This window comes from Ambystoma mexicanum, chromosome 9, assembly GCF_040938575.1.
Source record: "Ambystoma mexicanum isolate Mex_15411 chromosome 9, UKY_AmexF1_1, whole genome shotgun sequence".
Lineage (NCBI taxonomy): Eukaryota > Metazoa > Chordata > Amphibia > Caudata > Ambystomatidae > Ambystoma > Ambystoma mexicanum.
The window spans coordinates 1,123,360,487-1,123,372,744 of record NC_090931.1 but is presented as its reverse complement, the minus strand read 5'-3'; the positions used below and the strand labels follow the sequence as shown (position 1 = coordinate 1,123,372,744).

The following is a 12,258-nucleotide window of genomic DNA, read 5'->3' as shown; positions in this document are numbered from 1 at the left end:
TTTTTTACTGCTAGTATCATCCAACAATGCCATTAACACTTTTAAATGTGCATGTTTTTTACATTCTGACATGAGAAGAAGAGCTACACTTGGTTCATTATTCTATGATACTGATTGATTGTTATATGATAATTATGAAGTGTCTTGTGATGAATCTTGGTGCCTTTCTTCGTAACAATGTGATTTTATGGTGATGTACTATTTCTATATGTTTTATGCTCTATCTATCTATCTATCTATCTATCTATCTATCTATCTATCTATCTATCTATCTATCTATCTATCTATCTATCTATCTATCTGTATATATATTCAGTAAAAAACTATGTTAAAGAGACGTTATTGTTATACTCTGGTTTCTCTTCAAACCAAATAAATCTTTCGCCTTTTACTAAAGATTTCCGTGGAGAGGAACATTAAAGAGTTTCACTCAATTTTTTGAAGCCTTGCCACTTGCAGGGTTAGCTATGATGGTTAAAAAAAAATAAAAAATAAAAAAAATTTAAAAAAGATGTTATTGTTAAGTTGCGCTACTATAAACCTATAGAATTCAGTGAAAAAAAACATTGTTGTTACAGGGACGTTATGGTTCCCAGTAAAACCGCAAAACACCTGAAATTCGCCACTTATGGTAAGCTAAGCAACCATAACTCGTGCCACCACTGTGCACTGCTAAGACTAACACCCAGGACATCAAAGATGACATCACAAACAACATTGATTATATCACTGATGACATCGCATGTCTAGCCCCTTCTTTTTTGTTCACTGTCATATCTAGGCCAGGTGGTTTTATTTACTGACAGTCAAAAACTTAACTTTCAAAAGGTATTACATTTATAGATACTATTATTCTCACATGTTCTTACACTACTTTCCTTAGAATTTAATCGCATCTTATGATGTACATATATAGGGGAAGAAGCAGGCCTGAAACACAGCTATATTTTTTGTTTGTGAATACAATCATGTAGATTATACACAGTTGCTAATGATACTGCCTCTTGTTTGCTTACTTTACTCTCCTCTACTCTCGCGTTTGTGGAACCTACTAATGGAGTACACGCATCTCGATTCTGGACTGCCCATGCGCTTGAGACAAAGGTAAGTACACACACAAGTTGTATTTGCATTTCATTGCAATATGACACAAACAACAACCGAGTACAATATAAGCCATCATTAACGGTCAGTGAATGATAAGTTGACTCGTTGGTCTATAAAATCGTCAAAAGTAAAACGTACATAATATTTGGTATTTCCATTCTCTCAGCATAACGCAGCCACTCCGTTCAGGTCAACAAATATTCATGAAATGAAATAACATGTTCCTTTGTCCAGTTTTGGAATGGTGAACCTTATCATATTTGACAGTGTTACATCCCTCCCTTCTTGCATTCCTTTTGCAATCCTCTCTTTGTTTCAAGGTCAAAAAACAATTGAACCTTGTACTGTGTATGATGCTTGGGTTTGCTCAGCTCGGAAGTGAAAATTCAACGGCAGTGAACTTCACTCAAAATGGGAGCCAATAGCCCTTCAGACCATACTGGAATTAGAAATATATTGTAAAAAGACATCAGTTGTTTGGTACCATTCACCAATCCGGGCGCCACTTCTACGCATTTACTTTGTTCCTCTGGAGAACTTTGCAATCTCCAAGCTACTCCCACAGCCAGGCCACACCACACCACCTGTCAGCTCAGCCCACCTCCTTTTCACACGGCAAATCAAGTAAACATTCTTTGCAAGGAGCAAGTCTCCAGCCCTGATAAAATGTACTCGTACAAAAATTTCCGACCAAGACCTGCTGCAACCCCCTCCGGCCAGGCCGCGGTCCCCTGACCCCATGACCGCAGTTATATATTAGAGGCCTATAATTTGCACACGTGAGTTTGTAGTATCCCACTTTGGGTCACTAGGGAGGTAAACGGTGTGGTGGTCTTTCCACCTTACAAATACAGACACATAGTAAATATGTAATAGTAATTCCTTTACATTATAATGCAGATGGTACCAAAAACAACGGCAAGCTAAGTGGATTCACTCATGGTAAAGCATCACTTGGTAAGGAAACCTTCACAACAATAGGTATAATCCACTACACAGGAGCCATAACCAATGCAAGTCACTACACTGCACATATAAAAAAGAATTGTGGATGGATCAAATTTAATGATACTAACATTATTGTAAAACAGACATTGACATTACCAACAAATCTTCTAAACGCTTACTTAATATTCTTAAAACCAAAATTTACTAACTAATTTGTGTATGAACTTACATAAAACTTGAACTTCAAAACTATGACCAGTTAGAAAACGTCAACAGGTACCTAACTGACCCAAGATTCTGCAACATGCAAACAAATAAAAGAATACCATTAAAATGAAACAAGAAATGAACAGTTACAATACACCAACAGGTATCTAACTGCCCCAAAAATCTGCAACAAGCCAACAGATAGATGAATGCCACTAAAATGGGAAAAGAAATAAACAAATAAAATACACCACGCCTGGAATCCCTTAATAACTTAAGGTGAGACCCAAAGTTACTTAAATGTGCAAAAAACAAGGGGGATCCTGGGAGTCTCTCTGCCAGACATTAGTCCTGGGTGTGAGAGCCTTACCCAGATTCTTTAGCTCACTATCTTTCACAGAGGAGAAATATCCCAATCATATCAGTCTTTGCCCTGCCCAGGGGCAGTCCAGCACTGAAAAGCTAGGCAATTGTACTCTGAACAAGAGTACCAACAGCAAGCCCAGACATGTATTTTGGTCTGGTTGGACCTCATCAGTAGGTTTGAGCTGTGTCTGCCTAAGAATAGTGACCAAGGAGTCCACGTCTGGATTCCCCTAGTAACTTAGGGTGACATCAAAGGTTACTTAAATATGCAAAAAAAGGGTATCCTGGGATTGCTATTGGTACTCTTCTTTGGAGTAGAATTGCCTGGCAATTCGGTGCTGGACTGCGCCAGGGCAGGACAAAGACTGATATGTTTGGGATATTTCTTCTCTATGGAAGATAGTGAGATGAAGGCTCTGAGTAAGTCTCTCGTAACCAGGACTAATGTCTAGCTGAAGGACTCCCATGACCCTTCTTGGTAATTTGCATGAAAAAACTGCATGCAACCACAAAAAGTCAAACAGTAAGTATATAACGATTGGACTCATAAACACGACAGCATAACACACCCATTCAAGCAAACACCTCACCATACACCACAATCCAAAATGTTTGCTTCCATGGGTATCTTATGCTGCAGCACTTGTTGCCAAACACTACAATATTGACTGCATGGCCTGGCCAAAACTCTTCATAAAGCCTCACCAAAACAAACAGTAATTATATAATAATTAAACTCACCCCCACCACAACATAACACAGCCATGCAAAGGAACACCTCACCAATAAATACAACCCAAAATGCCTAGAGTCTTCAATACCAACATTCTGAACAGAATCCCAAAAAGTTAGACACATCATCTCACTGTCCTATAAATACTATTACACTACTACCAATCAGTACACACATTTTTAAAAACATATCCCCTAAACAACCCACAACCCACAGTCAGAATATTTGGTAAGATGGGTGTGTTATGCTGCAGTGGTTGTTGCCCGGGCCTAGAGTCTTGGGTGCATGGCAAAAGGCCTATGGCACTTCGGACATGCACCCAAGACTCTAGGCCCTGACCACAACCACTGCAGCATAACACACCCATAGAAACAAACACCTACCAAATAACCACAACCCAAAAACATAATACATTCACCTCAAAACCTACCCACTTCAAGTAACATTCTAAAAAATAATTACAACCAACGTAGAAACTCATACATACCCTCTTCACCCAATGCTCTTCTAACGACCCAAAACCAACATCATACTAAACTAAAATAGCCAGTCGTGCGCCCAGTGTTTATTTTGTCTGCGGACACCTCAAACACATCACAGCCGTCTCCCACCTAAACAAATACAGCATTTGACCCATCTCTTACTCCCCCACCCTCTCCAAGCACTCATACACACAACACACTCCCCAAAATTGTATTTATGCTCACTTCCAGCGCATGTCCGTGCATCCAATATGGCGGGCGCATCGAAACAATTTGACGCACCTCACGCCTCATCCCAGCCAACCAGAGAGCATGTCGCGTGTCCGAGGATATGACGTAAGCCGATTATCCAATCGGTGTCCTGTCCACGGAGCGAACAGAGAAGTGTGTCCATGGAGCGGACATAGATATCACACATTTCTTTAGACCTACTCTTTGGTCATTTAAATAAAAACTACTGGATGGATTTTCACCAAATTTACAAAAGCACGCTTTCAGGACCAAGCTGCTACTCCGACTGCAAATTTGGTGAAAATCTGTCCAGCGTTTTGGGCTGTAGGCGCAACAGAAATGTTTCCTCTATTCAGTCTATGGGAAAAAAATAAATTTTGGAACCCCCCTATAACTTTGCCCTCCCTTGACCAAACCTCACCAAACTTTGCAATATGGGCCATATACAAAGTTTGATGAGGATTCGTCCAGGGGGAGCGAAGTTATAAGCCACCCAAAAAAGTGCTCTTGCTATAAGTTGAGCAACTTAACCATAACTACACAACCGCTACTGCGAGCTGTGTAATGTATATTGCAGGGCCTGCAGTAGCAGCACTGTAGTTATGGTTAAGTTGCTCATCTCATATAAAGGGCACTTTTTGGGCGGCTAATAACTTTGCATCCAAAGGCACCCCCCCGGACAAATCCTCACCAAACTTTGTTAAAAAAAGTATATGGTCCCCTCAGAATGAGTTTGAAAAAAATGTTGCTTGCACCTACAGCTCAAATGGCTGAACATATATTTACCAAATGTGCGCTAGGAGTGGCAGCATGGTCCAAAAAGTAATCTGTCCAGCAGTTTTTTAAAAAATTGCCAAAAAGTAGGTACAACAAAAATTAGTGATGTCTGGGTCAGGTCTGCTGATTAATTTCTTGATTCGGCATCTGCAAATGCCCCTGGACCAATCAGAGTCCGGCGTGACATCTGCAGACATCATACGCACCCGCTGATTGGATGTTTAAAAATGTGAGCTGTGTCAAATTTTTGGGAACGTCACCATGTTGGATCCGCGGACAGCTGCCTCTGTCCGAGGATAGCACGGTGAGAAAAAGTGTGGAAAACAGATTTGGGGTTATTTGGTGGCTGAAAGGGGGCCTGGAAAGGGTGGGGGAGTGGAATAAAGTTGATATGGAGCTGTTTGTATGGGTCAATAAAAGATTTACACGTAGGATGAGTTCACAAACATCGCTGCCAACCACGGACGGCGCAGTGAGATACAAGTCTGGAAAAACGATTTTGGGTTATTTGGTGGCCAAAAGAGGACCTGGAAAAGGTGTGTGAAAAACCAGAGGGTGTTTCACAACCTAGTCCCTGGTAATCCCATACTCAGGTGGCATGGGGAAGGCCAGCGCTTTTGGATCACGACCGTGGGGGTGGACAAGCAAGGGAGGATCACCTGGGTAGGGGGTCCTTTGGGAGTGGGAGAGAAGCACCTAATGGTAAAAAATAATAACCCCCTTTTTCCACAACCCATCTAAGCCCTATCCTGCAAATACTCTGGACCAACAGCATAAAAGCCCTATGCACTAGACAGAGGGATTTAAAAGACACGTTTATACACTGGGAGCCAACGAAGGAACCTGAGAACAGGTGAAATATGCTCCCGATACGGAGTACCAGTTGCATGGCGAGCAGCAGCGTTTTGAAGCACCTGCAAGTGATGTACTAAATAATCTGGTTGTGCAAGATAAAAGTAGTTGCAGTAGTCAATTCTGCTGAGAACTAGGGCAGAAACCACTGCAGCATGCAGATGAAGTGAAATAAAAGGCACAACCTTCCTGATTATTTTCAGTTGAAAATGGGCAGCTTGACAGACCAACCCAATCTGAGAGGCCATGGAAAGAGAGGCTGATAGTTTGACATCTACGTTTTTGACTGTTGAGACTGCTACAGGAAAAGTACCCAATGAGGACGGCCAGAAGGACGACGTCCAAAAAGAAGGGACAGTGTCAGCACCCACCACCACAACCTCAGTCTTATCTCCATTAAGTTTCAGCCAATTTTCACTCCTCCCACATCGCATGGCAGATAAGCAATCTTGCAGCTGAGTGGCATTGGCAAGATAAAGTAAATCAAGCCGAACCAAGATCTGGGTATCGTCTGCGTACCATCTGAAGCCATGGGAGCTGATCAGAGAGACCAGAGGCTGAATATAGATATTGAACAATGTAGGAGACAAGGCCGATCCTTGTGGAACCCCACAGAGCAGAGCCACAACTGCAGAGAGAAAAGTAGCAACTGCTGAGACCGGTCACGAGCCAGAACAGCTCTTACAGGACTGATGCAAACTTTGCTGTGGAAGTTGGAAGGCCAACAGGCTGATCAGCAGTTGAACGATCGAGAGAGAGTCAGGCGAGAAATCCACACTTTCGGGAAGCCATAAGCATTCCAAAGCTGAAACCGAGTGACCAGAGGAAAGAAACCTTCAGCCTGCATTAGCGTGCCTCACGACACTCCCGGGTGAACGGCAGAGTTGGGGAGGAGCAGAGGAGACGTTGGTAATGGCCTTGAATGCTGCATGAATACGATGAAATAAAATGAAGTAACATGACCAGTGAGTTATCAAGGGCAGCAAAAGTCTGGTTTGTGTTGAAAGCAAAAGTGACTGTAAATCAAAAGTTGAAGGTTGCGTGTGTGCCAATAAAACCCGAATGGAAAGGAAAATTGCTGAATTGTAAAAAGTAACAGAGTGGTCCTGAGGGGCAAAGTTGACCATTCTAAAGTCGCTGTGAAATTTAATGAGAGTTGAAAACACCAAGAGTTCAAAGTATATGCACTTTGAAAAAGGTCAAGAGGGCAAACTGAAGAGAATAAGAACTACTAAAAGTACCAACAGGCATTGGTGTTAAAAGATGAGGAAGATTGTGAATTGCAAAATTGTTGGAAGAGAGTTGAAGTGGTCATGCAGGGGTCTATGTAAAATCCCCACAAAGAGACAAGCTCAACCCAGCAGAGGGAAGCATCCTGTGCAGAACTGTGTGATGAATTGACAAGAGACAGGCTTGAGCCCCTCAGAGGGAAGCCTGTGCAGAACTGTGTGGTGAAGTGAAAGATGAATGGACAGGTTTGCGCCCGGCAGTAGGAAGCCTGTGCAGAACTATGAGAAATTGAGAAAGTGAATGTGAACAGAATATTGATGACAAGACCGATGAATCCTAAGGAAGTGATTGAACTATCAGAAGTTGGAAGCCTAAGACTGAACTGTTGAATTGTACCAGTAAGCCAAAGTGTGCAAGACTGATAGAACTGTTCCATCCACCTATACTTTGTAAGAAACTCTCTAGAAACTCTCTAGATCCCGTGAGGTTGAACGTGGGGAAGGGAGCTGTTACTTAAGCCATTCTGACATTTCTTTTGAGTCACTATTTTCCTTTTGTATTCCCTTAACACATTTGTCAGTTTAAGAAGGAGGGCAAAGTTAGGTTTCTTTAGTATAGGCATTTCTATCTTGACTAGACTGACTTGGACTTGTTTGTCATTCGTTTAATGGTCAAGACTACTCCCATTCTAGATTTTGGCCAGTTTGGGCCAGTTAATAATTCTGCCAACCCAACCAAAATACTAAATAAAGGTTTTTGAAACTTGTATCCATTGTGTTTGTGTATACTGCTCGATACCATGTCTTCCTTGCATTCGAATAAAAGCTGATATGGGGCTGTTTTTATACATGAATAAAAGCATAATAGATGCCATCGAGTACACCGTCAATTTTAGTGTCTGCGGACGTCTTTGGTAGTGGGGAGGTTTAGTGTTCATCTTGTTATTTGAAGGTTCATTGTATAAACATATATGGTTTAATTCTATTGTGGTGGTTGTGGCCATTATAGGTAGAAGGACTGCCCTGTGCATCAGTGTCTGGACAATGCTGCAGTCCACAGACCTGCATGTGCCATCTGGGTATTTTAACGATGCCTTGTATGGAAAGAAGACATTGGGGGACTAGTTTTATGGATGTGGAGGAGGAGTTGAAGTGTCCATGTGTACATGATACCAAGTCTTTTATTTGTTGTGTGTAGTGATGATGGCGGTCGCTATGGCTATGAAGAAGCAGAGTGTGTGGAGAGTAAAGATTATTTTTCCTGAAATCCAAAACTTGTTTTGTTCTGAAATGGAAGAAACTAGACAGCATGTCAATAAGGGTGTATGTGCTTTTTTACTTGGTTTAGGAATGGCATCTTTTGACAAAGCAAAAATCAAGTTGGATGGTGTCAATATTTTTCGAGTAGATGCAATGCAATTGATTGATGTTTGAAATCAGATTTTTCTTTTGGATAACCAAAATGCCCTGAACATTTTTTTGACCCCAAATTAAATTACTAAACTGGCCCCACTCCCTAGACCAGGCCTTTAAACACAGGAGTGCTGTATATTACCAATGGACAGATTTTTGGTGCTTCTGGGAGAGGTGCTTTGCAAAGAGAAACTAGTGTAATTTCCATTGAACAATATACACTCTCTCCTGGGAGTGAGTAAGTGACCCTGATAGAATGATTTTTCATTGCTTTTTGCTGAAAAGGAAACAGGGTGCTATTTGCCACATGCATTTTTTCGAATCTGTGTTTTCAAAACTGCAAGTATTTTCCAGTGTGCAGAGAAACCCCAGGTATCAAGTACTGTACATGTCAATGTGTCACTTGTTTTAAAATCAAACAGTGCTTTGTGTTCAGTATAAATTTGTTCAAGTAATATTCGCCTGTTTATTAGAAAAAGGAAACTGCATGTTATGTTGAAGATTTGTTTGGTGCCCCATAGAAGGTGGCGTGTGTTACTAGTAAAGAGCTATTGAATACATTTATAAATATATATATATATATATATATTCTGCCTATACCCCTGCCTGGTTCTAATTGTTAGCACAGGGGGAGGGATCTACGTGGTTCTATATGAGTCATAGATAGGGCATGTTGGATACCAACCATTGGTGTGTTGTGGTCTCGCTTAATTCGGGGGGACGCCCTATGTTGAGCGTAGTCTCCCAATATATCGTTACAAATACCAACAATGCTTTAACTTGTTTTGGCAACTGTAGCATTACTACTAATACTACTACCAATAAATGCAGTAAAGACGTCATGGCAATGAAGCCATGTGAAACAGAAAGAACTGTAGTCTCATTAAACAAGGAATTAGGGACTAGAAGTAGGAAACGCTGTGCTGCAGTGCAGGCTCAGGAAACTTAGTGGGAAAGTGAAGATCAATGAGGCAAGAATCTGTAAAACAGAACAATGACCAATGATGGTCTGTAGTAAACAAAGAAAACTGTAGAGTTCAATGTGTGTGACTACTAAAGGCCAACACATGCTATTTACAGGTGGTCTGCTTCCTCCCTTCATCTTTGCCCTGAAAAGGAGACGTTAAAAATTGAAGCAAAGTGGTGCACCTAGTGATATTGTTTCCTTTATACAATGATTTGTGCACTTATTTTCTTTATGATTTTCTGAAGGGCTCGTGCTATAGGCAATGGCGTCCTTCTTTTTTACTGCTAGTATCATCCAACAATGCCATTAACACTTTTAAATGTGCATGTTTTTTACATTCTGACATGAGAAGAAGAGCTACACTTGGTTCATTATTCTATGATACTGATTGATTGTTATATGATAATTATGAAGTGTCTTGTGATGAATCTTGGTGCCTTTCTTCGTAACAATGTGATTTTATGGTGATGTACTATTTCTATATGTTTTATGCTCTATCTATCTATCTATCTATCTATCTATCTATCTATCTATCTATCTATCTATCTATCTATCTATCTATCTATCTATCTATCTGTATATATATTCAGTAAAAAACTATGTTAAAGAGACGTTATTGTTATACTCTGGTTTCTCTTCAACCCAAATAAATCTTTCGCCTTTTACTAAAGATTTCCGTGGAGAGGAACATTAAAGAGTTTCACTCAATTTTTTGAAGCCTTGCCACTTGCAGGGTTAGCTATGATGGTTAAAAAAAAATAAAAAATAAAAAAAATTTAAAAAAGACGTTATTGTTAAGTTGCGCTACTATAAACCTATAGAATTCAGTGAAAAAAAACATTGTTGTTACAGGGACGTTATGGTTCCCAGTAAAACCGCAAAACACCTGAAATTCGCCACTTATGGTAAGCTAAGCAACCATAACTCGTGCCACCACTGTGCACTGCTAAGACTAACACCCAGGACATCAAAGATGACATCACAAACAACATTGATTATATCACTGATGACATCGCATGTCTAGCCCCTTCTTTTTTGTTCACTGTCATATCTAGGCCAGGTGGTTTTATTTACTGACAGTCAAAAACTTAACTTTCAAAAGGTATTACATTTATAGATACTATTATTCTCACATGTTCTTACACTACTTTCCTTAGAATTTAATCGCATCTTATGATGTACATATATAGGGGAAGAAGCAGGCCTGAAACACAGCTATATTTTTTGTTTGTGAATACAATCATGTAGATTATACACAGTTGCTAATGATACTGCCTCTTGTTTGCTTACTTTACTCTCCTCTACTCTCGCGTTTGTGGAACCTACTAATGGAGTACACGCATCTCGATTCTGGACTGCCCATGCGCTTGAGACAAAGGTAAGTACACACACAAGTTGTATTTGCATTTCATTGCAATATGACACAAACAACAACCGAGTACTATATAAGCCATCATTAACGGTCAGTGAATGATAAGTTGACTCGTTGGTCTATAAAATCGTCAAAAGTAAAACGTACATAATATTTGGTATTTCCATTCTCTCAGCATAACGCAGCCACTCCGTTCAGGTCAACAAATATTCATGAAATGAAATAACATGTTCCTTTGTCCAGTTTTGGAATGGTGAACCTTATCATATTTGACAGTGTTACATCCCTCCCTTCTTGCATTCCTTTTGCAATCCTCTCTTTGTTTCAAGGTCAAAAAACAATTGAACCTTGTACTGTGTATGATGCTTGGGTTTGCTCAGCTCGGAAGTGAAAATTCAACGGCAGTGAACTTCACTCAAAATGGGAGCCAATAGCCCTTCAGACCATACTGGAATTAGAAATATATTGTAAAAAGACATCAGTTGTTTGGTACCATTCACCAATCCGGGCGCCACTTCTACGCATTTACTTTGTTCCTCTGGAGAACTTTGCAATCTCCAAGCTACTCCCACAGCCAGGCCACACCACACCACACCACCTGTCAGCTCAGCCCACCTCCTTTTCACACGGCAAATCAAGTAAACATTCTTTGCAAGGAGCAAGTCTCCAGCCCTGATAAAATGTACTCGTACAAAAATTTCCGACCAAGACCTGCTGCAACCCCCTCCGGCCAGGCCGCGGTCCCCTGACCCCATGACCGCAGTTATATATTAGAGGCCTATAATTTGCACACGTGAGTTTGTAGTATCCCACTTTGGGTCACTAGGGAGGTAAACGGTGTGGTGGTCTTTCCACCTTACAAATACAGACACATAGTAAATATGTAATAGTAATTCCTTTACATTATAATGCAGATGGTACCAAAAACAACGGCAAGCTAAGTGGATTCACTCATGGTAAAGCATCACTTGGTAAGGAAACCTTCACAACAATAGGTATAATCCACCACACAGGAGCCATAACCAATGCAAGTCATTACACTGCACATATAAAAAAGAATTGTGGATGGATCAAATTTAATGATACTAACATTATTGTAAAACAGACATTGACATTACCAACAAATCTTCTAAACGCTTACTTAATATTCTTAAAACCAAAATTTACTAACTAATTTGTGTATGAACTTACATAAAACTTGAACTTCAAAACTATGACCAGTTAGAAAACGTCAACAGGTACCTAACTGACCCAAGATTCTGCAACATGCAAACAAATAAAAGAATACCATTAAAATGAAACAAGAAATGAACAGTTACAATACACCAACAGGTATCTAACTGCCCCAAAAATCTGCAACAAGCCAACAGATAGATGAATGCCACTAAAATGGGAAAAGAAATAAACAAATAAAATACACCACGCCTGGAATCCCTTAATAACTTAAGGTGAGACCCAAAGTTACTTAAATGTGCAAAAAACAAGGGGGATCCTGGGAGTCTCTCTGCCAGACATTAGTCCTGGGTGTGAGAGCCTTACCCAGATTCTTTAGCTCACTATCTTTCACAGAGGAG

General features: G+C 40.4%; 2 non-coding genes across 2 annotated transcripts; both read left to right on the top strand.

The window, feature by feature from the left end:
- Positions 1 to 347: 347 nt before the first annotated feature.
- On the top strand, positions 348 to 463 carry LOC138490556 (U5 spliceosomal RNA). Its single transcript, XR_011275503.1, has one exon. It is a non-coding gene; the product is annotated as a U5 spliceosomal RNA (small nuclear RNA).
- A 9,470-nt stretch (positions 464 to 9,933) lies between these two features.
- LOC138490557 (U5 spliceosomal RNA) lies at positions 9,934 to 10,049 on the top strand. The gene has a single exon (XR_011275504.1). It is a non-coding gene; the product is annotated as a U5 spliceosomal RNA (small nuclear RNA).
- Positions 10,050 to 12,258: the final 2,209 nt, after the last annotated feature.